The sequence below is a fragment of the Hemibagrus wyckioides genome, linkage group LG14 (genome assembly GCF_019097595.1).
Source record: "Hemibagrus wyckioides isolate EC202008001 linkage group LG14, SWU_Hwy_1.0, whole genome shotgun sequence".
Taxonomy (NCBI): domain Eukaryota; kingdom Metazoa; phylum Chordata; class Actinopteri; order Siluriformes; family Bagridae; genus Hemibagrus; species Hemibagrus wyckioides.
In genome coordinates this window covers 20,591,783-20,614,857 of record NC_080723.1, presented here as the reverse complement: position 1 = coordinate 20,614,857, position 23,075 = coordinate 20,591,783, and the positions used below count along the sequence as shown (strand labels likewise).

At 38.3% G+C, this 23,075-nt stretch overlaps 1 long non-coding RNA gene across 4 annotated transcripts; it reads right to left on the bottom strand.

The window, feature by feature from the left end:
• Positions 1-599: 599 nt before the first annotated feature.
• Positions 600-18,971, bottom strand: LOC131364411 (uncharacterized). Of its 4 annotated transcripts, none has more exons than XR_009206472.1 (4): positions 18,877-18,971; positions 4,917-5,176; positions 2,919-3,038; positions 600-2,779 (listed from the first exon to the last, which is right to left on the bottom strand). It is a non-coding gene; the product is annotated as an uncharacterized LOC131364411 (long non-coding RNA). The 4 variants fall into 4 exon arrangements; XR_009206470.1 differs by lacking the exon at positions 4,917-5,176 and having other exon boundaries at positions 600-2,236; positions 2,359-2,779; positions 18,877-18,951; XR_009206469.1 differs by lacking the exon at positions 4,917-5,176 and having other exon boundaries at positions 18,877-18,951.
• Between the last annotated feature and the right edge of the window lie 4,104 nt (positions 18,972-23,075).

Below are 23,075 nucleotides of genomic sequence, written 5' to 3'. Positions count from 1 at the left end.
AGTGTTAGTGGAGTGGTTCAGCGAAGACCAGGCTGATCTGGATGATTCCAGCCGTTTCTTGGACTGGTTCATCAGACATTACCAAACATTATGCTTTACGTCAATACGCCACAATATTTATTCACTAATCAGGCCTAAAGGAATGTTGAATGACTTTAAAAGCACAATCTGTGAAATCAGATAAAAACAACAGCTTCGCTATATTTAAAGATCTTCACACAACATCGCCATGGCAGCGGTTGCTAGCAACAGGAAATCTTCCAGCTTATATATAGTTGGGAGGAAACAGGATATGTTTGTTGTTGGGTTTACTACTACATTTACTGAATTGCTTGATTGAATGATCTATTTTCATTGACTGTTCTATTAAATGGTATAAATATGAAAACATGCAACATTTTTCTTTAGAATTTCACTGTAGTTGTCAGAATTGGATACTTATCTTTTCTTATACATCTAATGATATATACAGTGCAGGGTAATAATTATGTGGAAGATTTTTGTTTTATTTAATTTAATAAACAATACATACATACAAAATTTCGAACCACAATGCAGCACATCAATACTGGAATCACCAAAAGTGCTAAGTTCTAATACTTTATATGATACTAATACTATACTTTACTAATACTATAATTTTTTGTTTTATTTTGGAACATATCTTGGTTCATGCTTTCACCTATCCATACTTATGTCAAACCCAGGATATAAATACAGTCAAAATACATCATGTACACCAGTTGCTATGCTAAATTTGTAGTTAGGGCTAGACACGTCAGGAATGTCAGACCAGACGGAATATTGTACTGTAGTATAATTTTGTTATTTTCCATACATTATGCAGCACCCATTAAATGATTATAAATCACTTCTCCACACAGTTGGTGGTAAGAATAAACATTTACTATCTATGTTCAACAGATAATGAGTCACTTGTTTGTCTGCAGTTCATGCCTCAGACCCACCGGGTGGTCCATTAAGCTCATAGCATGCAAAGCATCAAAGATAATGTTATTCTAACTTGAAATAAAAGCTCTTGTAGCAGACTAACAAATGCAGAGCTATTAAACATTAGCAGCCATAGATAGGATTTAGTCACGCTAAGTATGCCTCTGTGGGAAGGAAGACGTAGTGTTTTCCTTAAAAAACTGTTGGGGGGGGGGTCTGGGGGTTGGGGGGGGCTGCGGGGTGGAAGGCAACAGTTGTGAATGAGAGTATTAGGGAGTATTTGAGCTGTTTGATGATGGGAAGAGATTACTCTGTGCAAAAGAATCACATTTAGGAAAATTTGTAGTTTCTTTCTGAGTAACACATTTTTATGAACTGACTGAAGTTTAGGATTACAATACAGATTCATTCACTTTCAGCATCTTATTCATTGCACTCACCTGGACTCACAATCACAGTATATAGCTCTTTTTCCTCAGAAATCAAAACATGCAATTTCCTCCAGTTTTGTTGTGTCCATTTTCAGCATTGAGTGTCTTTGTCATGGCCCACTCCATAGTGGTGGTTAATATGAAGTTCATATTAAAGTAGACACTCAGGGTTTTAAGAATTTGCAGTGCCATAAGTATTTCTGTTTTTACCTAACCTGTTACCCTACTTAACACAAAAAAACAAACATTTTTTTCCACACAAAAGTTCATTAATCTTCAGAGTAAATGTTCATATCAATCCCATTTCTGCTTTCTGAGATGTCCCAAGTTCTTGTTCATAAGCATCTTCAACTACTAAAATTCTGTGTAAGGGTATCCAACAGGCAAAAAAGAAAGAAAAAACCCTTCAACCCCTTAAGAAATATTTAATGGAAAAATAAAAGGAAGGGAAGTATTTTTAGGTTTTCTGATTATCATGTGAAACACAATTCCTGTGTAAGGGCAATGTACAAAGTTAAAAAAGAAAAAAACTGTGTGTGATCCAGAGGACTAACAGTGAGACCCTACCAGATTATAGAAATGGACATTATGGTTAATGAACTACAGAACTTAATAGTCCGCCTGTCTTGCTTGAATAAGAATTAATGTGCTTTGCTTCTCTTCCTGGGAAGGACACGGACTGATGTGCCTGGAAATAGCCGAAGCAGTCACAACCATTCTCAAATTTCACAAAGAACTAAAAAAACTGCAACAATGGGAGACATGTAACATCAAGGTGCTGCAGTGTGGACTCATAACATGCTCATACAGATACCTGAGTAATTCAGGAGAGGTGTGCCAGGCAGATTCTGTATCTGTGTGATGGAAGAAAACAGAACAAGATTCTAAATTACCAGAAATGATGAATAATCATGAATCAGAAATGCAAACCATAATTTGGGGAATTACTTAAGTAAAAAAACACAACAGAACTTACTGTTACAGGATAATTATGGACCATCAGGAGGTATGACATCTGTTACCACTCTGAGACTTATTCTTTTAAATTAACAACAGTGTCTGGAAGTTGAGCAACATCAATCTAATTTTTACAATTTAATTATTTACAAGGGGCATTTATGGCCTTACAGTGGCTTAGTGTTTAACAGGCTTGCCTCACACCTCTGAGGTTGGAGGATTGATTACCATCTCCTCCCTGTGTGTGAGGATTTTGCATGTTCTCCCCATGCTTCTGGGATTTTTTCTGGGTATTCCAGTTTCCTCCTCCAGTTCAAAGGCATGTGTTGCAGGCTGACTGGAAGGTCAAAAGATAGTAGTTTGTGTGTGTTTGTGCCCTGTGATGAGTTGGCACCCTGTCCAGGGTGTTCCCTGAGATAGGCTTCAGGCTTCCCATGACCCTGTGTAGGATAAGCAGTATAGAAATTGCATAGATAGATAGATTAATGGATAATACAGTTAAACTCCTTTGAAGTATTTAGTTTAACAACTCCATTACACTACTTTAGTGGGTTTAAAGCAATTGTGGTAAACTCTTACTCAATTCTCTAGTGGGTGAGCAGCAGGATCCCGCTCTCTCACTGCCTTGTCCTGGTTCGATTCCCAGGCAGGGAATCAACTCAACCACTGAGGGGTTAACTCTCCTTGTTGCCCCCAAACCTGGATGAAATGGGAGCTTTGTGTAAGGAAGGGCCTTTGCCAAAATCAATTAACAATTTATGCAATCACAGCAGTTAAGTTCTGCGGACCTTTCCCGTAAGTGGCTCTCTCTACATTTCTTGGATTCAAACCCACACACTTTGAGCTGATAGCACAGCACCTTCAAATGCTCCATGAAGCATTCTTGAATCCTGGAGTACCTCTGCTGAAGTGCTTTTCAAATTCTTGTCAGCACTTGTCATCCATGGCTCAACTTTTCCAGAATACTCTTGTCTGTTCTGCAAGATTTTAAAATACCTAATCTCTGCATGTGATCCAGAATGCAGAGAGAACATTACAGGGTGATTACATGTTTTTTACTGCTATGAGGTCCCATACATATTGAATTATGTTGTCAACTTATAATAATAATAAATAGCCTTTTTTTTACATTTTATATCTATTTTCCAAATATGACAATGTAAAAGGGATTTAAGAAGAATTCTAACATATACATCCTTAGGGTGTCATCACTCTTGTCTTTGTGTTCCATCAACTTTTATTTAATTACTCCGGGCAGTACATTTCAGGATTTGTGGTCAGTCACTATGGTCAAACACGGAAACATCCAATGGGGCCTGAATCACTTTGAGATGAAGGTCTGAAAGCTAGTGAGAAAGCTAGCAAGCTAGTGAGACTTGATGTGAGCAGACATGCTCTGACAGGCATATGTGTATACAGGTCTAGATAATGTGAAAATGTTGAGACCATTTCAATGTTATCTTCTGCAAGTTTGCAACAGCCAAATGAAAAAATACAGAAAAACAAAAAAACATGGCAACAAGCCATGCCTTATGTCTTGTTTGAGTTTGACAGAAATACAGTAGAGAATGACTATACAGTAATACCTTGACTTACGAGTTTAATTCGTTCTGTGACCGAACTTGTAACTCAATTTGCTCGTATATCAAATTAAATTTCTCCATTAAAATGAATTGAAATGCTATTAATCAGTTCCAGGCCCCCAAAAAACACACCAATTTTTTTTTGTTACGTGTTTTTAAATAAGAAAAATGTACTTTATAAATAACAAATAACATATAAAAAATAATAATACATAATAAAAGGGAACGTAAAGAAATAATCTGGGTTTATTAATTGTATTTACGTTGAAGATCAGACGAAGATGTTAGCGGAGCTGGAGGAGGGAGGCGGAGTTTTTCATTTCGTGCTCTATCGCTTAACTTAACTTACTCGCTACAGATTAATGCTACAATTAATTGCTAATTCTAACGTACACACTATGCTACACTTTATCGCTAAACTTAATTGCTACTTTTAAAAAAAAAAATTTCACTTCACTTAATCATCTTCTTCACTGACTTTTGCCTTTTTCACCACACTTTCCTCGCTTTCACTTGTAGGGCATTTCAATAAAAACCTGTCCAAGGAGGTTTGTTTCTTCCTCCCTTTCAAAATGTTTGGAAAATGAGTGAGGAAGTGTCGTTACACAGCGCCAACACACAACCTGGAGAGATAACCACGTGAACTGAATGATCGCTGTGCTACCTAGTGGCGGGTGGCGTAAGCTCGCTCGCTCGTAACTCAGATCTTGTTTCGTATCTTAAAGCAAAAAATCGACCGAGCGACAGCTCGTATCTCGGAAAACTCGTAAGTTGATTCACTCTTAATCAAGGTTTCACTGTATTACCTCAAGGATTTTTATTATTTTTCTCGTCCACTCATTGTAGGCAAACTCAATGGGAAGTCATTGGCATAGCTTTTCTTATTAACAATGTGCTGATGATACTCACTTCTACCTGGTCTGATTTTAGACTGTCAGGAGATCTTACATTTATAGAGTTTGGCAGATAGAGTTTTAAGTGATAGTGTAAGTACCTCAAAAAGATGTAGGTCTTTAGACATCCTTTCAAAACAGCCAGTGACTCAGGTGTTCAGATAGGAAGTTCCACATTCTGGCACCACAGAGAAAATCCTTGATGCTGAACTTTCTTGTACCCTGAGAGATGGTGGTTCCAGTCAAATAGTGATGGAGGATCCGAGGGAATGTGGTGTACAGATATTTAGGGGAAGTTCATTCCACCTAGGTGCCAGTGAACAGAGAAGAGTAGTACCTTCCTTGTTCCTAGATGGTGGTTCTAGGGACAAAGTTGTAGTAGTGATCAAGAACCTGAGTTGCCTGTGTGGATAGACCTTGGCATTCCAATAAGTTCCTTGTTTTAAACACCATGAAGTTTAACTAATCATCACTATTACCATCAAAGTCCTCAATCAACTGTTGATTAGTTTGCTTTTTACTGCAACAAGATCAGTCCAAAAAAATTGGTGCTAAACTCCTGTAATGCTTTGCTTTTCAAACTAACAGCTTGCACTAAAGTCTACAAATAATTCAAAACACATCATTCTTTAGGTGCTTTAAGTTATACTGTATTTCTGCCTTTTTGAATCAAACCTTGGAACCTTGATTTGGTTGGTTTGGGTAGACCACTTGACTAGCAAGATGGCGGCACACACAGTTGCTGCGGCTCAGTGCTCTACCAGTCAGTGCTTTGTTTGGCTTTGTGTGTACGTGCACATTCTGTTCAGTGAACACCATCTTCAGCCGGAGTGACCTCCTAAGGATTGGAAGTTGCTCTGAGGGCAGCGTTACAGCCGAGTTTATCTGCTGGCATAATATCCTGTTGGACATAACGAGAACCCCTGGCTCACCGTAGATTACCATCCCAGCGGTGAGGCGGCACAGAGACAGGAAGCAGAAGCAAGGCGGCAGAGCCAGCACGCTGGCTAGGCTAAAGAGGCAGCCATACAAACCACCACTTCCCAGCCTATTTCTCGTGAACGCCAGATCCCTCGCTAATAAGATGGACGAACTGAGGGTACAGATTACTACCAACAACGTGGTGAGAGACAGTTGCGTACTGTTAATCACAGTACAGGACAAGACAGCGGACTTAGCTTATAGGGACGAGGTGGAGTGGCTCCCATGGTGGTGTAAGGAGAACAACCTGCTCCTCAACACCACAAAGACCAAAGAGCTGATCTGTGACTGCAGGAGGAAGAAAACAGACATTACTGCACTTTCCATCAGTGGGGACTATGCAGAGAGGGTAGCTGACTTCTGGTTCCTGGGAGACCAGATAGAGGAGGGCCTGACTTGGAGCATGAACACCTCTGAGCTGCTGAAAAAGGCCCAGCAGAGACTCTACTTCCTTAGGGCGCTGAGAAAGAACAACGTCACTCAGAGACTACTGGTGTCCTTCTACCAGTGCTCCATAGAGAGCATCTTAACCTACTGCCAGCTGCACAGTGGCTCAGAGGAAAGCACTCCAGAAGGTCATAAACATGGCCCAGAAGATCGTCGCCTGCCCTCTCCCAACACTGGAAGAACTACACAGTTCACATTGTATTAAGAAAGCCCAAAGCATCCTTAAGGATACATCACACCCTGGACATGATCTGTTTGAACTGTTACCATCAGGATGGCGATACAGAACAATCAGAGCCAGGACAAACAGACTAAAAAACAGTTTTTATCCAACAGCCATAACTGCACTCAATAATCAAAAAACTCTGTTTACATGAGATGTGCAATAGATAGATGATGAATGTAATTGTGTGTGGGAAGGGCTGTCTTAACTTATTTTAGTATACCATTTCCATACCTATTTATTTATTTATTTATTTATTTATTTATTTATTTATTTATTTATTTATTTATTTTATATACTAATTAGCACTTTTTTAATTGTTGAAGGTTTGAATGTATGTATGACTGCTGCACTTTTTGACTGGTTGACAGTTTTTTAAATTTCATTGTACATGCAACATAGTACAATAACAATAAACATCTATTCTATTCTATTCTAGTCTAGTCTAGTCTAGTCTAGTCTAGTCTATTCTATATGGTTACAGCAGACAAACCCCAGTGAGGACCAACACATCTGATTGCATCTGATCATTAACCGACACAACTGCAGGAAGCTATTACATTATGCCTGACAGATTTTGATAATTAAACAGATCGATTGCTCACATACTGAAAGAATGTTTAGAAGTTGTGTAGAGTATGAAGTGTTGGACAATGTCACTGACAATCAAATCAGTTTTCCTGATGGGAACATTCAAATTAAAATGAAAATATTGAGTGTTCCATATTAGATTTTTGTTAGATTCAACTTTATTGTCATTGCACATGGGTACAAGGCAACAAAATGCAGTTAGCATTAAACCAGAAGTGCAAAGCAGTATGTGAATCTACATGTGATATATAGAATGCATATTTACATATGTATATATGAATATATCGAGAATATGTATGACTTTGCAGAATGTTTATAAACATACATTATATATATATATATATATATATATATGTATGTACAAAGAATATATACAATATATTGCAGTTTTGAGGGGTTTATCAGTGTGAAGGGGGGTTGAAGAGTTCAGTAAGGAAACCGCTGTGAGGTAAAAGTTGCTCATTAGCCTGCTAGTCTTGGACCGCAGGCATCCGAACCTCTTACCAGAGGGTAGGAGGGTAAACAGTTTATGGGCTAAGTGAAAGGTGTCCTTGATGATGCTGCGAGCTTTATGCATCCTTGATGGCAAGAAATGGGGTCTCAATAATGCACTGGGCGATTTTCACCACCCTCTGAAGTGCTTTTTGCTCCATAATAGAGCAATTCCCATACCAGAGTGAGATACAATTGGTTATGATGCTGTCAACTGCACAGCGGTAGAAGTTCTCTAAGATAGCTGAAGGTGGTTATTTCTCAGTAATCTTAGGAAAAAGAGGCACTGGTGAGCTTTCTTGATCAGGCTAGAAGTGTTGCTCAACCAAGACAAGTCCTCAGAGATCCCCTGGAACTTGAAGCTTGTAACATGTTCGACTATCATCCCATTTATGTGAATAGGTGTGTGTGTAACCATTCTTTTTCCTAAAGTCCACAATGAGCGCCTTGGTCTTTCTGGTATTAAGGAGCAGGTTATTGTCAGTGCACCATGCAGCCTTTACTCATCATGTCACTGATGAGGCTAGTCACCTTGGTGTTGTCTGCGAACTTGATTATAATGTTAGAACCATGCATAGGCCTGGAGTCATGGGTGAAGAGAGATTATGGGAAGGGGCTCAGTATACAGCCTTGGGGTATGCCAGTGATCAGTGTAATGGCTGAGGAGGTGATGTTATTTAACTTAACATGCTGTGGTCTGTTGGTCAGAAAGTTAAGTATCCAATTACATAGAAAGGTGTTGATGGCAAGGTCACTAAGTTTAGTGATCAGTTTAAAGGGTATGACTGTAATGAACGCCGAACCAAATTTAACAAACAGCATTCTTGTATACATGTTCTTTTTATCCAGGTGTGTTAATAGGGTGTGCACTCTGCTAATAACTCTGCTAACAGCTAGTTATTCTTTTACTTCTTCTTCTTCCTCTTCTTCTTCTTCTTCTTCTTATTATTATTATTGGTATTATTATTCATTGTTTCACTTCTTCCTGATCATTTGGTAGACATTAAGTCCTGCACACGAACACCTTTATTCTCACGTAAAACATTTCACTTGCACTATGTTCTCACTAATTAGATCACATGATTCACATACACTATGATTAAATAATGACCTTTTTGACAGTCACTTAATTTAGCACACATTCCTGTTTTAAAAAGGACATGGTTTCCATAAAAATGCAAATGGGTCAAATGTCAGGTCACATAGCATGTGTATCTATGACTCATAGCTTTCTCTGACACGGTACTGAAACTAGATGGACTTAAATGAGTTCTGTACAGTTAGCAGTGGAATGTGGTCCACCTTTAAAAAGCACTCATCATGGTATGTGTCATGGTTGTCATTATAAAGACATTTCAATACAATCTGTTAGAAATGAATAGAAATTGAACATTATAACTTTATTTGTCCATTAACCTCTTTTCCCAGTACACCAGAGTTCCTATCCATCAGTGGAATAGAAATTGACTATTCAATCATATATATATATTTTTTTTTAGTACAGACAAGTGAATTCTTTTTTTGGCCACGTCTGATATAAAATGAATCAGGACTCCATTGGCTTTCAGTTTGAGACATGTGTTTTTCCCTTGGTTGCATAACCTTACACAGATTTTTTGTGGTTGAAGATAACATTTTAAATGCTTATGAGCAAGCACCTGGGGCATCTCACAGCAGAATTTCGGGTTTGATATCAACATTTGGATCTTTTCTATGAATATATTTCCGTTAGCATGCTAGGGAAAAACAGAAATACTTATGAAACACTGATTATGAAGCGCTGAGTGTCTCCTTTCATATGAGCTTCATGTCAAGAGCAACTGTGGAGTGAGACATGACAAAGACATTCAATGCTGAACATGAACATAACAAAACAGGCACAAATTTCATTTTTTGGCCTCTGGGAAAACATCTTCCTAAGAAAGTGGAAGGATATGCAATATGGATATGTGATATTTATGCACTAACAGCACTCAAAAATCATTGTTTTTCATTCTTTACTTGCACACAGTACTAATTCCTACAATTTCTTCTATTGTTTAATCAGGTTTCCTGTCTTTTATTGTATTTCATCACAGCACTTACACAATATTGATTCGATTAAATTTAATACCAACACCGGCTAAATGTAACATGTCGGATGTTAAGCTACTGTGTAGTCTAGCTAAGTAATGAAAAATATTTACTTGTCTGCTGAAAAAAAGTTGCAAAACAAAGCTTTTTGAAAATATTGCTTTGGATATCAGGAACAAGACACTGACCATGCAAATGGGGAAGTTTCACTAAGGTAAGGTTCACTGAGAAAAGTGTCAGAAGCAAAATACTGTGCTTATTCTGCACTACATGATCATCTCCCCCTTTTTCAGCAGAATGAACAATGTAATGCTTTATAAGCAGGACTTCCCCTGTGATTTCACTGTTTGAAACACCATGTTGGAGAAAACGTCTCGGCTGAAGAACCATTTTGAGGTTGAATGTTTTATCATGATTCATGTTGATTCAACGCTATAAAATTAAAAAACCTTGGTACTCCATCTCCTGACTCTCTTAATCTTTCATTCTTAAATTCTTATTTGCTTAATAATGCTTTTAATATTTTCCAGGTGCTTCACATCTGCTGTTATTCATCAGGTTTTAAAATCTATCTTCTGTCTGCACTTTAATTCACCTTCCTTGGATCTCAGAGCGCAAGACTCCAAAAAATGAACTACAGTCATGAACTGAAGCTGGAGCAGTTCACAGTCCCGGGTTCCTCACTGTTCTTTGTGTCTGTATGGGTTATCTCCAAATTTTCTGTTTACCCGACCCTGTCCGAAGACATGCTACTCAGTTGGCTGGCTCTGATAAATTGGCTGTGTGTGTGAGTGTGTTTGTGAATGGTGCACTGTAATGGACTGGTATTCCATTGAGTGTGTATTCTCGCCTCACACACACTGTTGCCAGAATAGGGTCCAGATCTACAACAACCCTAACCAGGACTAAGAACTTCCTGTCAGTTCGAAATCATCATCATCATCATCATCATCATCATTGTGGAAGATGAATGAATGAATAAACACCATGGTCAATTGTTCAGTTTCAAATTCTTTCATCCTAGTTTTTGGTTTCATGCAGCTCAGTTATCAAATGCATTTTTTCCCCTCAGGCAATTATATCGTAAATTATATACTGTAGCACATGACTAAATTCTTCCATAACATCCACACACACCCACACACTCACACTGTAGCTTAATATAGCCCCAATATCAACATTCCCTTCACTCACCTACAAAAGAAAGCTTTTGAAAGATAAACACATCACATGACCTTTACTGTAGTTGAAAGACACATTTCTGTGACTCATAGTGTTATGAAACTTACATGTCACAACCTGCAGATGAAGACCTTCAGGACAGTCTGGATCAGTTAAACAAGACCTGCAGGAAGTTTGAGGGGTTCCTACATTAACTAACTCTTAATAACTCACTGTACAGGTGAGTCTATGAAATATATATATAGCTGCATAGATAACATTCAAATGAAATGAATCCTCCAATTATAACAAAAGAAATGGAGCACTGGTTTTAGTACAAACGGGACAAACTGGACAAAGATGTTATTCAAGAATGTCGTAAAGAAACATTCAAAGGTCAGGTGAGGATTAACAACATAAGTGTGTACTAATTGTGTGTGTGTGTGTGTTTAGAGTTCATTTATACTGTGAGAAAATGCTGTGAAGATGGCTTAGTCCATGTATGTGTAATTGTTACAGTCAGTATGAATGTTAGAGGCTGTAGTAGTTCTCGGCAGCCATGTTTGTAGGCCACGTTGAGTTCTAGGAAGTGTATTTGCGGTAAAGCTGTATGTACACACGATGCATAAACTCAGGCCGATACAGGTCAAGAGCTTCAATTAATGCCCACATCAAACAAGGTTGTCCAGTTTTGGTGGGTCCGGTGTTGGCCTCAGATGCTTGTTCTTCTTGAAGTTTTTCTGCTGTTCTGGCTCATCCACCTCAAGGGTTGATCAAGTTCTACTCATCATGATTATAAAGAGTGAAGATTTGACTGTAGACATCCTGTCAGCTCAGACCAGTCTGCATATTCTCCTCTGATCTCTCTCACCAATACGGTGTTTCAGCCTGCAGACCTTCCACACATGGGATATTTTGTTTGCTTGTTTTCCACATCATTCTGTGTAAACTCTAGAGAATGCTGTGTGTGAAAATTCCAGGGAATTTATGAAATGTTCAAATCTGCCCTGTGGTACCAACAACCAATCTACAGATAATGTTCCAGAGATCAGACTGAGATTTTTCTTCAGTCTGATGTGTGATATGAACATTAACTGAAGCTCTTGACCCTGTATTTGCAGGATATTATGCATTGTGTTGCTGATTAGATGAATATGCAGGTGTAAAGGTGTTTCTAATAAAGTGGATAGTGAGTATAGGAATAGAAGTGACTTCAAAATAATTTGCACTCTTGCCATATTCAGGCTTTGCCCTGGTTATCACACCATGATTGAGTTTTTTTTGTGTGTTTGTCACTCAATTTGAACAAGCTGTGACTGCTAATCAATGTATGTCTGGTATGAAGAAACAATAACTAAGGTCACCAGGTACTTTTTTATCAGAAATCCCCAGCTTGTCTGAATGTCTGAAACATGCTCTTACTTTGCCCTTCACTTTCAGTTTAAACGACTGGAATAGTTTCTTTACGACTAATTACAGCCTAGTCACCTACAAATCATCTGGTTGTCTCATATCACACTTGATCAGTTGTGATATGCCACTGGAATTACCCACATTTTTTTAAAGTTTGTCTTTATTTGTCACATATACATTACTGCACAGTGAAATTCTTCGAATATCCCATCCTTGGTGGTTGAGGTCAGAGCGCAGGGTCAGCCAACAGGATGGGTTGGGGGCCTTGGGCCTCGCTCAAGGGCCCAACGGTGGCAGCTTGGCTTAATCTTTGAGCTACCAAAGTCTCTGCACTGCAATTGTAGTTCCAGTCCAGAATTTATTTCAGTGGAATTCATGACAATTCTATAATCATTCAATATTGATTGTAACCATTTGCAGTAGATCCAGAGTCTATACAAGGAACACTGAGTGTGAGGTGGGAATACACCCTGAGTGGCGTGTCAGTCCATTGCAAAACTTGTATTGGTAAAATAGGAGACTGATATTGTGCCAAGTGAGCACAAAATAATATACTGAAGTGCCAAGATGATATATTGAGGCCATAAGATAACATATTGAAGCAGTAAGAGAGTATATTCAGACCAGGAGATAATATATTGAGTACACAAGATAATATATTTAGGTTGAGATATATTAAGCTAAACAAATTATATATGCAGGCCACAAGATAATATGAAGAGGTCATGAGATAATATACTGAAGACACAATATAATATATTCAAGCCAAGATATAATAAATTTAGATAAAAAAACAAAATAATTATATGCACAGGACGTAAGATAATATAGTCAAGGCATCAGATAATAGATTCTGGCAATAAAGTTCTATACTGAGGACACAGGATTACATATCAAGGACGTGAGATATTCAGGCCAACATATAATATATTAAGACAAGAAATTAATAAATACAGGCCACACGCTAATATATTAAATTAATAAGATATATACTGAGGATACAAGATAATATATTTGGGCCAGGAGATCATTTATGTGAGGTCCAAATCTCAATGGGAAATTTACACGTCTTCCAAAATCACAGCATTACGTTCATTCGGGTGGACAGGGATGAGACACTCAGCTGTAAGAGAATAAGTGGACGGATTGCTGTTTTCAAAAATAAGAGGTGTTGCAATACTGGGCAGTTCCTGTGACATGTCTCTGATCCCGGGACACTGAAGTTTTAGCAGTGAGTATGCAAACATATAATTTACCATGTGAATTCTCCTATGTCATCTATGTGTACATCCCACCATCAGTTGCAACACCACACAACACTGTTGCTAGGCGAGGCAACTGTGACTATAACAGGAGATTTTATCTTCATGTTCATCTGGATTCTTCTAAGATTTTTACTTTTTACGAGTTTGTTTATTGTTTTACATTGGAAAACAGAACACTGGACTGTCTGTATGCAAATGTCAAAGATGCTTAAAGAGCCTCTGCTCTAAGCCCACTCTGTAATTCAGAACACAGTCTCATCTTTCTAATACCTCAGTATTTTCCTACAGTTCAAAGGCAGCCTGTCTACTCAGAGATGGTGAGGGGGTGGACACAGGAAGCCAGTGAGACTCTACAGGACTGCTTTGGGACCACAGACTGGATTGTACTCTGTGGACCACATGGCAATGACAAGTATCACAGAATGCATCACAGACTATAGAATCTATTCCTAGAACCTGTCCCTACTGGAACCCATATTGCTATTCGAACAATAAACCTCGGATCACCAGTGACAAGAAAGATCTATTGAATAAGAAGAAGAATGCCTTCAGGTCTGTTAACAAGGAAGATCTTAAAAGGATAAAGCAGCAACTGAAGACAAGACTGAGGGAGTGTAAGGACTCATACTGGCAGAAGCTGGAGAATAATCTTTAGCAAAACAAGATTACTGATGTGTGGATGTGCTGGAAGCAGATCACAGGCTTCGACATGAAAGACCATCAGCAGAGGGTAGCTTGGACAGAGCCAACGAACTGAATGTGTTTTTAACAGTTTCAGCACAGGATCCCTTGCTTGCACATCCCACACAGGAACCGTCTACACACCCTCGCAGACATCAAACACACATCTGCAGCAACACCACACAGGCTTGTTGAGTATCACCCATTGGCTACCTCCATTGGACTTGTTGAGGACACTAGGTAATACCACAAGTATCTCATAGCCAGAAACATGGCCAGATAATGGTGATACAGGATGATGGTATCCATGACACAATCCCAGTGAGTCCAGGATGTCATCATCTTTATCATTGTATCCACAGTAGTCTAATTTTCTTGGTAACCATGAATTGCTCATTTGATGCAAAACTTTAACATTAAATTCCATAGTTTTGAAACTAAATAGTTTCATTTGTCTGAATGTAATTTTACACTTTTATGGAATTTCTGCTCACGTTGTTCAGCAGAAATTCTTTCATTTATCAACTCACAGAGTTACAATGATGTTACACCTTAAACTTAGTCACTTTAGTGATTAAATATTGAAGGTTACACTAAAGTTCACAACAGCTGTTCATTTTCAGTAACTGCTACAGAGTCTGTACTGGGAACACTGGGTGCCAAATGGGATTACACCCAAAATGGGCCACCGGTCGACTACAGAACTCGTGTAATGGTAGCACAGAACACTGATAGTGTGCCAAATGATCAATACAATAGGTGATATCACTGCTAATATAATAACAGATGTAAAATCTATGGATAACATATTGATGCAAAATGAGGCCATGAGATGATATATTGAGAATACAAGGTCATATATTGGAACCGCATGAAAATATATTTAAAAATATTTCCTGATTCTATGTAAAATGAGGAAACTGGAGGCAGACTTGTGACTACTCAAAAGAAAGCCTCTTTATACTGTCAGTAGTTCATTTCGCTCACATTTCACACACACACACACACACACACACACCAACAGCTCTGAATATCATTCGAGCCGCTTGTCTCCCACCTCCTTAACCTCATCACTGAAACACAGAACACTCATTAGCAACATTTCCAACGAGGTCTGTAATCCTTACTGCTCGTCTTCTCCGGCTCCACCTCCCAGTCACAACCAGGTGCTCGGACCACACCCTCATTTCCACAAACGTCATTTGGGTTAGGATTTTGCATACAGAGCCAGTATATTGTGGCTATTAATATAATACTGAGCCCATGAGATTAATTTAGCTACATGTTATTAGGTTGTGGGAAGGTTATTATATTTGATGCTGTAGCTGTATGTCAGTTTACGTAAATAATCTGATGAAACAATTCTATTTAAGTTTCTAAAGGAACCACCCTCCCAACCCGCCACTGACTCTTACGTTCCCTGATCATTACCCATAATACTTCAATTCACTCTCTCCCTACAATCTTTTCTCTGTGGTATTACACCCTAATGACTCTACTTGAACCTGTAGGATACAAATTTGTGTCATCCTGTCAACTTTTGTCAGACCTGAAAAGCTTGAATGATTAGTGAAATGTTTCGATCTAACAAGAAAGAAGTCCAGTTGACATGACTCAACTTCCAGATAAGTACAGTAATAAAAATAATAATAGTAATAATTAAACATTTTCAGTGAGTTCAGGATGTCTTGCATATCCACTGATATGCATCATTCCACAACTGATGTAATATAATCCAGTTATACTGTGTGTTCCCATCTCAGGCTTAATGTTCTCAGGATTGTCTCATAACCAGCAAGCTATTACTGAAAGAGAGTGATTACATTTCAGTAATGTAAACGTCATCCAAATAATTTCCTGCATAATGACTTCTCATTTCTTTTAATATACCCAGCGAACTTTTGGCTCTCCTAACAACTTTAAGAGCTATTCTAATCCAATTTTATGATGTTCTCGAATCTAATGTCCTTTTCTTTGAACACTGCTTGTTGGATGTATGCTGAGTGCTTCAAGGTAAAGATCTAATTAGTCTTTCTGCTGACATCAAATAAATTTATATTGTGTTTTCTTACACACACACACATCACTGTACAAGGTTATTTCTGGAATCCATATCAGTTTACAACTAAATGTATATAGGTTATATAGGTTATGTATAATGCATATAAAACCCACTCCAGATGTGCATATTTACCTAAACAATATTAACAAAATATTAAATTCCCCTTTGTTATTATAATAATCTTCTCTACTCTTCTGGGAAGGTCTATCTATTTCCACTAGATATTGGAGCGTGACTGTGAGGATTTGGGAAACTTGTGGGTTAATTTTGTAGGTCTATGTGAGTTTATGTCATTGTAAAAGGATGAGGTGACATCATGAGTAGTTTTGAACAACATTTCTGTTAACAAAGTAAGAAGAAGGGCATATTGTTCAGGTGTAACATATTTATCTTTAACAACATTGCAAGTCTTATTAGAAACAGATGGAGTCTGCACAGCAGCTTCCATTGCAACTCCTCTAAAGTTGAAGTTAAAGTCAAGATCAGGTGGACTGCTCAGAGCATTGTTAGTTCTGTGGAACACCTGTAGTTGAAATCTGGGAGAAACTATGTATTGTGAAAACACACTGATAAAGGATTGGAGAAAATCAAGTTGACTTCAGGTCAAAGCTAAATCATATAATTCAATATGCATAAATTAGCTACAACCTTATAATGAACATGGGGAAGGGATGGTGACTCTGACCCATGATGTCTTCTCAACATGAAATGAGAATGTTTCAAACTGCAGAATGTTAAAAAACTCATAAAGATAGGGATAAGACACCCATTTTTATATGTTTTATATTAAAGCTAAATGGGTAATATAAAATGTCAAAGTAGAATATAACGATCCCTAGGAAAGGCCCAAACTTTCCACAAAAGAAAAACAGGTGGAGTGTTATGACATGAGGAGTTAGGCTGATCATAATGAGTGATAAACATGGATATACACTATATTGCCAAAAGTATTCGCTCACCTGCCTTGACTCGCATATGATCCATTCCTAATCCATAGGGTTCAATATGATGTGAGGTCACACACTGATGTTGGACGAGAAGGCCTGGCTCTCAGTCTCCGCTCTAATTCATCCCAAAGGTGTTCTATCGGGTTGAGGTCAGGACTCTGTGCAGGCCAGTCAAGTTCATCCACACCAGACTCTGTCATCCATGTCTTTATGGACCTTGCTTTGTGCACTGGTGCACAGTCATGTTAGAAGAGGAAGGGGCCAGCTCCAAACTGTTCCCACAAAGTTGGGAGCATGGAATTGTCCAAAATGTCTTGGTATGCTGAAGCATTCAGAGTTCCTTTCACTGGAACTAAGGGGCCAAGCCCAGCTCCTGAAAAACAACCCCACACCATAATCCCCCCTCCACCAAACTTTACACTTGGCACAATGCAGTCAGACAAGTACCGTTCTCCTGGCAACCGCCAAACCCAGACTCGTCCATCAGATTGCCAGATGGAGAAGCACAATTCGTCAATCCAGAGAACGCGTCTCCACTGCTCTAGAGTCCAGTGGCGGCGTGCTTTACACCACTGCATCCGACGCTTTGCATTGCACTTGGTGATGTATGGCTTGGATGCAGCTGCTCGGCCATGGAAACCCATTCCATGAAGCTCTCTGCGCACTGTTCTTGAGCTAATCTGAAGGCCACATGAAGTTTGGAGGTCTGTAGCGATTGACTCTGCAGAAAGTTGGCGACCTCTTCGCACTATGCGCCTCAGCATCCGCTGACCCCGCTCCGTCAGTTTACGTGGCCTACCACTTCGTAGCTGAGTTGCTGTCGTTCCCAAACACTTCCACGTTCTTATAATACAGCTGACAGTTGACTGTGGAATATTTAGGAAATTTCACGACTGGATTTGTTGCACAGGTGGCATCCTATCACAGTTCCACGCTGGAATTCACTGAGCTCCTGAGAGCGACCCATTCTTTCACAAATGTTTGTAAAAACAGTCTGCATGCCTAGGTGCTTGATTTTATACACCTGTGGCCATGGAAGTGATTGGAACACCTGATTCTGATTATTTGGATGGGTGAGCGAATACTTTTGGCAATATAGTGTATATAGTGTATATATATAATTATCTTATGTTCTCTTATTTGTAGGCATTCAGAAAGACATAAACAGACAAAATTTAAGGTTAGGGTAATGGCTGAGTGTAGTGTTTTCATGTTTTTATTCTGTACAAGTCACATTCATATCATATCAAATCAAATGAAATTCAGTCACATCAGCTTCATTAGAGGCTAAAAACAATTTTTTAACCAACGTAACAGTGATGATTTTCCAACATTAGCACATCCTTCGCTACATTATCCCCCTTGTGTTGCAGCAAATTTCCAACTCTAACACCTGTTAAGTTCCACACATCGTATAACTGACTGTTTATTTCTTTATTGTTGTTAAACATCATACACACGCTAGTTATGATTATCGCTTACATCATAATGAGCAGTCATAAACTCCTTAGTCTTGAAAAGTTTCCTCTGTCTAAAATCATATATTTTGAGCTTTACCTTCGACTGTGCTGACACTACCCAAAATTTGTACTTGATGAACACTCAGAAGTTTGTGAGTACATGTGTTTTAAAATCTGGAACATCTGACATAAATACCCATGTAAGCTGTTGCTATAAAATGATAAGGTATTAAAACAAATGCATTAATATAAAACTGGTATTTACCTAGAAGCTGGAACTAAATGAAAGCTGGAAAATGTCTACCAGTCGGTAGGAAAAAGCAGGTGTAGAAAACCAGATGGTAAGAAAGGGTAGGAGATAAAAATCAAATGGTAAGAAAGGGTAGGAGATGCAAGCCGTTGATGGGGGTGTGGTCTGGGTTTCAGGTTAAAGGTGCAATCTTATCATCAGAGAGTTTCATTCACTTCATTCATTTTTTCCATGATGCACTCCTCAATTTACAGGCGTGTGTTTGTATGTGTGAGTGCGTTTGTATGCCAGTTGTTCCCAATTACTGTACTTCCTTACTTTTGATGACTATGCGGATGACACAGTTGCCTATTGTTTACATTTTATACTGAATGCAGTGTCATTCACAATTCTAATGTGATAAAACCCTGTACGGAATATTCTATTCTGGTAATAACTGAAACCAACTTGCCGTGATATTATCTTTTGTGTGGGAGTTATTGTTTTTTTTTTTTTATCAGTCATATTACTTTACTATTAAGATGTTCAAATGCTCGAATATGATATATTTTATAGCAACTATATCACTTATACTGCATTTTATATCAAATGAGTATGGTATATACAATACATTCTTCTTGAATTCTATTGAATTCTATACTTTTATACTTTTATCAGGGGCTAAATAACAATCGTGTTATCCTCTTCAGCTTCTACGTTGTTGTTGTCCTTCGGCTGTTCATTGTACGGGGTCACCACAGCAGATCATTTGATCTGCATATGTGGTTTTGGAAAAGGTTTTATGCCACATGCAACTCTGATTTTATTCAGGTGGGGGACCAGTACTGGGATTTAACCCCTCAGAGGCTGGGATGGTTCTGTCTCTGGGAATTGAACCTGAGCCACAGCAGTGACAGAAAAAAAAGTCAAGTCATAGATCAGACCTCAACCCCATTAAGATTCTGTTGCAGGATGTTAAGACAACTGTGCATAAATGATTTCTCTCATTCATCAATGACCTGAAGCAGTGTTGTAAGTAAAAGTCATATCAATGCATTTCTTTTCCTAGAATTCCGTCCCCACAGTGATACATTATATTTATGACATTTGGGGTTCGGGGGCCCAGCAGTGGCAACTTGGTAGACCTGCGATTTTAACTGACAACCTTCTAGTTAGTAGGCCACCACATTAAACACTGAGCTAACACATCCCACATGACCATCCACATCCCACATGACCTAACACACCCCACATGATGATAGTAGCAGCACTGTGCTGAGCATAACGCTTGGCCTCTTGATTATTTCCTGAAAAATTACCTTTTTTACCCAGTTCCAGTCACTGTCATTTGATGGAAAGTCTCGTCCTTGAAGTCATATTTTGTGGCATTTTTTTTTTTTTTTCCATTTTGATTTGTTATAAAAACTCACATAATAGCCAAACACTCATGCTTTCCCAGAACTTTGTCCTGGATTTATTTGCTTTGATAGAATGACTGATATGCATCATGTTTGTCTAAATTCATTTTCTAACAATATCTGGACCCTTCCTGGAACAGATGTATTAACAATGACAATAACCCAGCCATTAAAGATATAACTCTAAGTGCTGATCCTAAGACCGGAGGGATAAACAAATAACAATCTCATTTATTATTATGTATTACAAGGGAGGGTTGCATCAGGAAGGGCATCCGGCGTAAAACCTGTGCCAAATCAAAACATACGGACAAAATGACCTGCTGTGGTGACCCCAAACACAGAGCAGCTGAAAGAACAAGAAGAAGTCCATTTTGGTTCCCGGTTGTCATGTAATATGTTATGTAATATGGGGAAGTTTATTAACTACTATAAATGATTATATGGTAATTAAAACATATATATAAATACAATGTTTAGCCAAACGCATGTTTGTGTTTCCAGAGCACTCACAAGTCTCCCTAAATAGTACTCTTTATAGTAGAGATTATAGTGAATAGTGAATAGTGAAAAGGGAGTGATTTAAGACATAAGAGTGGTTTCTGTTGCAAGCAGCACTTGACCTTAATAAATATTTGTTACTTGTTTTCCTTTCAACAGTCTCCACAACTGTGAGAAATGTTATGGGGTGTTTACTGGTGAGGTCCAAGATCATAACTTTTTTTTTAAGCATCAGTGATTAAAACTAGATCATATAGATGACAGTGAAGAAAAAGATCTGGTATTCATATTATATTTTAGAGCATCAATGTAGTGTGCTTGTTTATCCATCATGCATAAAACAGTAAACAAATGAAAGAAGATGTGCATCATGATTTATTGGCAATTTATGGGCAAGAGTACAAGACTTGCATATTTGAACTGTGACACATTTCTTGTATCTCTGCCTATAGGAATACAGTACAGTGTGCTTAGTTTCTGTTTTCTTTTCCGCATCAAACAACTAAAATGCTCAAATCAGAGCGTTACTGCCACCTGCTGCACTGGAGTTGGTAGCGACTATTGCATTTTTAGTTAAATGGAGTCTTTGCCCTCACACATCCCACCATCCACAACAAACGTGTAATTTTATTTAGCAGAATAAGCAAAATGAATGCTTCATTTCCAGACTCTGTGTTTTAGTGTAGGCAAGAAGTCAAGCTTTTTTAATTTTGGGTTTCCAATTAACCCACGCCTCTAGCTCATCTGTCTTAAGTCTAGGAGGCTGCAGTTTGACAGCAGGACGGTAAGGAGGTGAGGTAGCCTATGGACAGTCAGTAAGCCTGAGATTTCTAAGCCTTGTAGGCTTTTTTTTTTTTTTTACTATTTACAACAAACAGTTTTAACAAAAATCTACAATTTTGAGTCTTCATATTATTCAATATATGAAATAACATTTAAATAATTAAATTTTCCATGGCCATGAAATTCCAAGCAGTTAATATGTAAGTAAGTGCTAATGATTTCCTCTTATGAGAAATAAAGGTATGAAGTAACAACAGCAACCACAAACACTACAGAGAGACTACTGACTTTGGTTTGGCAGAGTAATCTATTAATCATAGAAAATGATCCAGAAAATCCAAACAGTCAGAATACAAGGGAATCCAAAAATTTAGGACAACCTGAAAAGCTCATAAACAGCTCAAATGACAATTATAGATGCTTCAGTTGGTGAAAAAAATGAATTTGTTGCTGGGAATTCCTGTCCAAGCAAGTGGTTGATAGTCTGGGAGACATCCTCAGTCATGTGCAAGGACATGCCAATAAAAGTGGAGCTTTTGACTCCACAGTTACCCCACTGGTGTGTAGTGAGTGGTCAGTGTGGTCAAGTGTAGGATCCAGTCCCAGAATGTTGTTTCCAAACCCACAGGCTTAGCTTTACTGTCAATTAGTGTGGGATGATTGTGTTGAAAGTTTATAAACAGCATCCTTGCATAATTGTCCTGTTTTGCAGGAAACTGAGAGATAGGTGGATAGTACCATACAGCAAACAGTGTTTTCTGCTAAGATGTTAGGACTGTAAAGGTATCAGTTTGTAGCCAGTGTGGTGGAAAAACTGCACTTTGTATTTCATGACTAGCTGCTCAAAGCACATCATGATGAAAGGTATTAGTGCAACAGGTCAGGAGTCAGTCAGGCAAGATACAAACAGTTATAGGTATATAGAAGATCAAGGTGGTGATCTTGAAGCACACAGCGTTGTCTGCTTGCCTCACGGAAATGTTAGAGATGAAGTAAAGCATGTCTGTACATTGCCTAGGCATCAGTTAATCTTGTTACGCTATGTGCTCCGAGCTGTGGAGATTCTTCCCTTTCAAAATTTTGAAGATTAGCTGAATGAACTGAGCAAGAGTGGTCTGTTCTTATGAAGTGGATGGTGTAACGAACGTGCAATCTGCCTAGTGTTCCTTGATGAGGTGAGGAGATGAAACACGTATGAGTTTGAAATCTGTGGACACGGAGTTAGATAGAATGTTAGATAGAAAATGACGCAGATAGAGAAGGCAGTGTACAGATCCAAACTCCTCAGAATGTAGAGGCCGTGATGCAGGTGAATATAGGCCTGAGTTCACGTCCAACTTCACACAGATAACAGTGTTTCATGTAAAAGTTTCCCTGGAAGCTTTGATTTTAATAAGAAATATAGAGATCAAGGTGAACCAAAGCATGAGAATGTTTCTTCATGTATGCATACTTTCTGTATCTAGTAGTAAAAATAGTATGTGTAAAATAAAACAAACAAAAAAATTATATATATATATATATAATAAAATT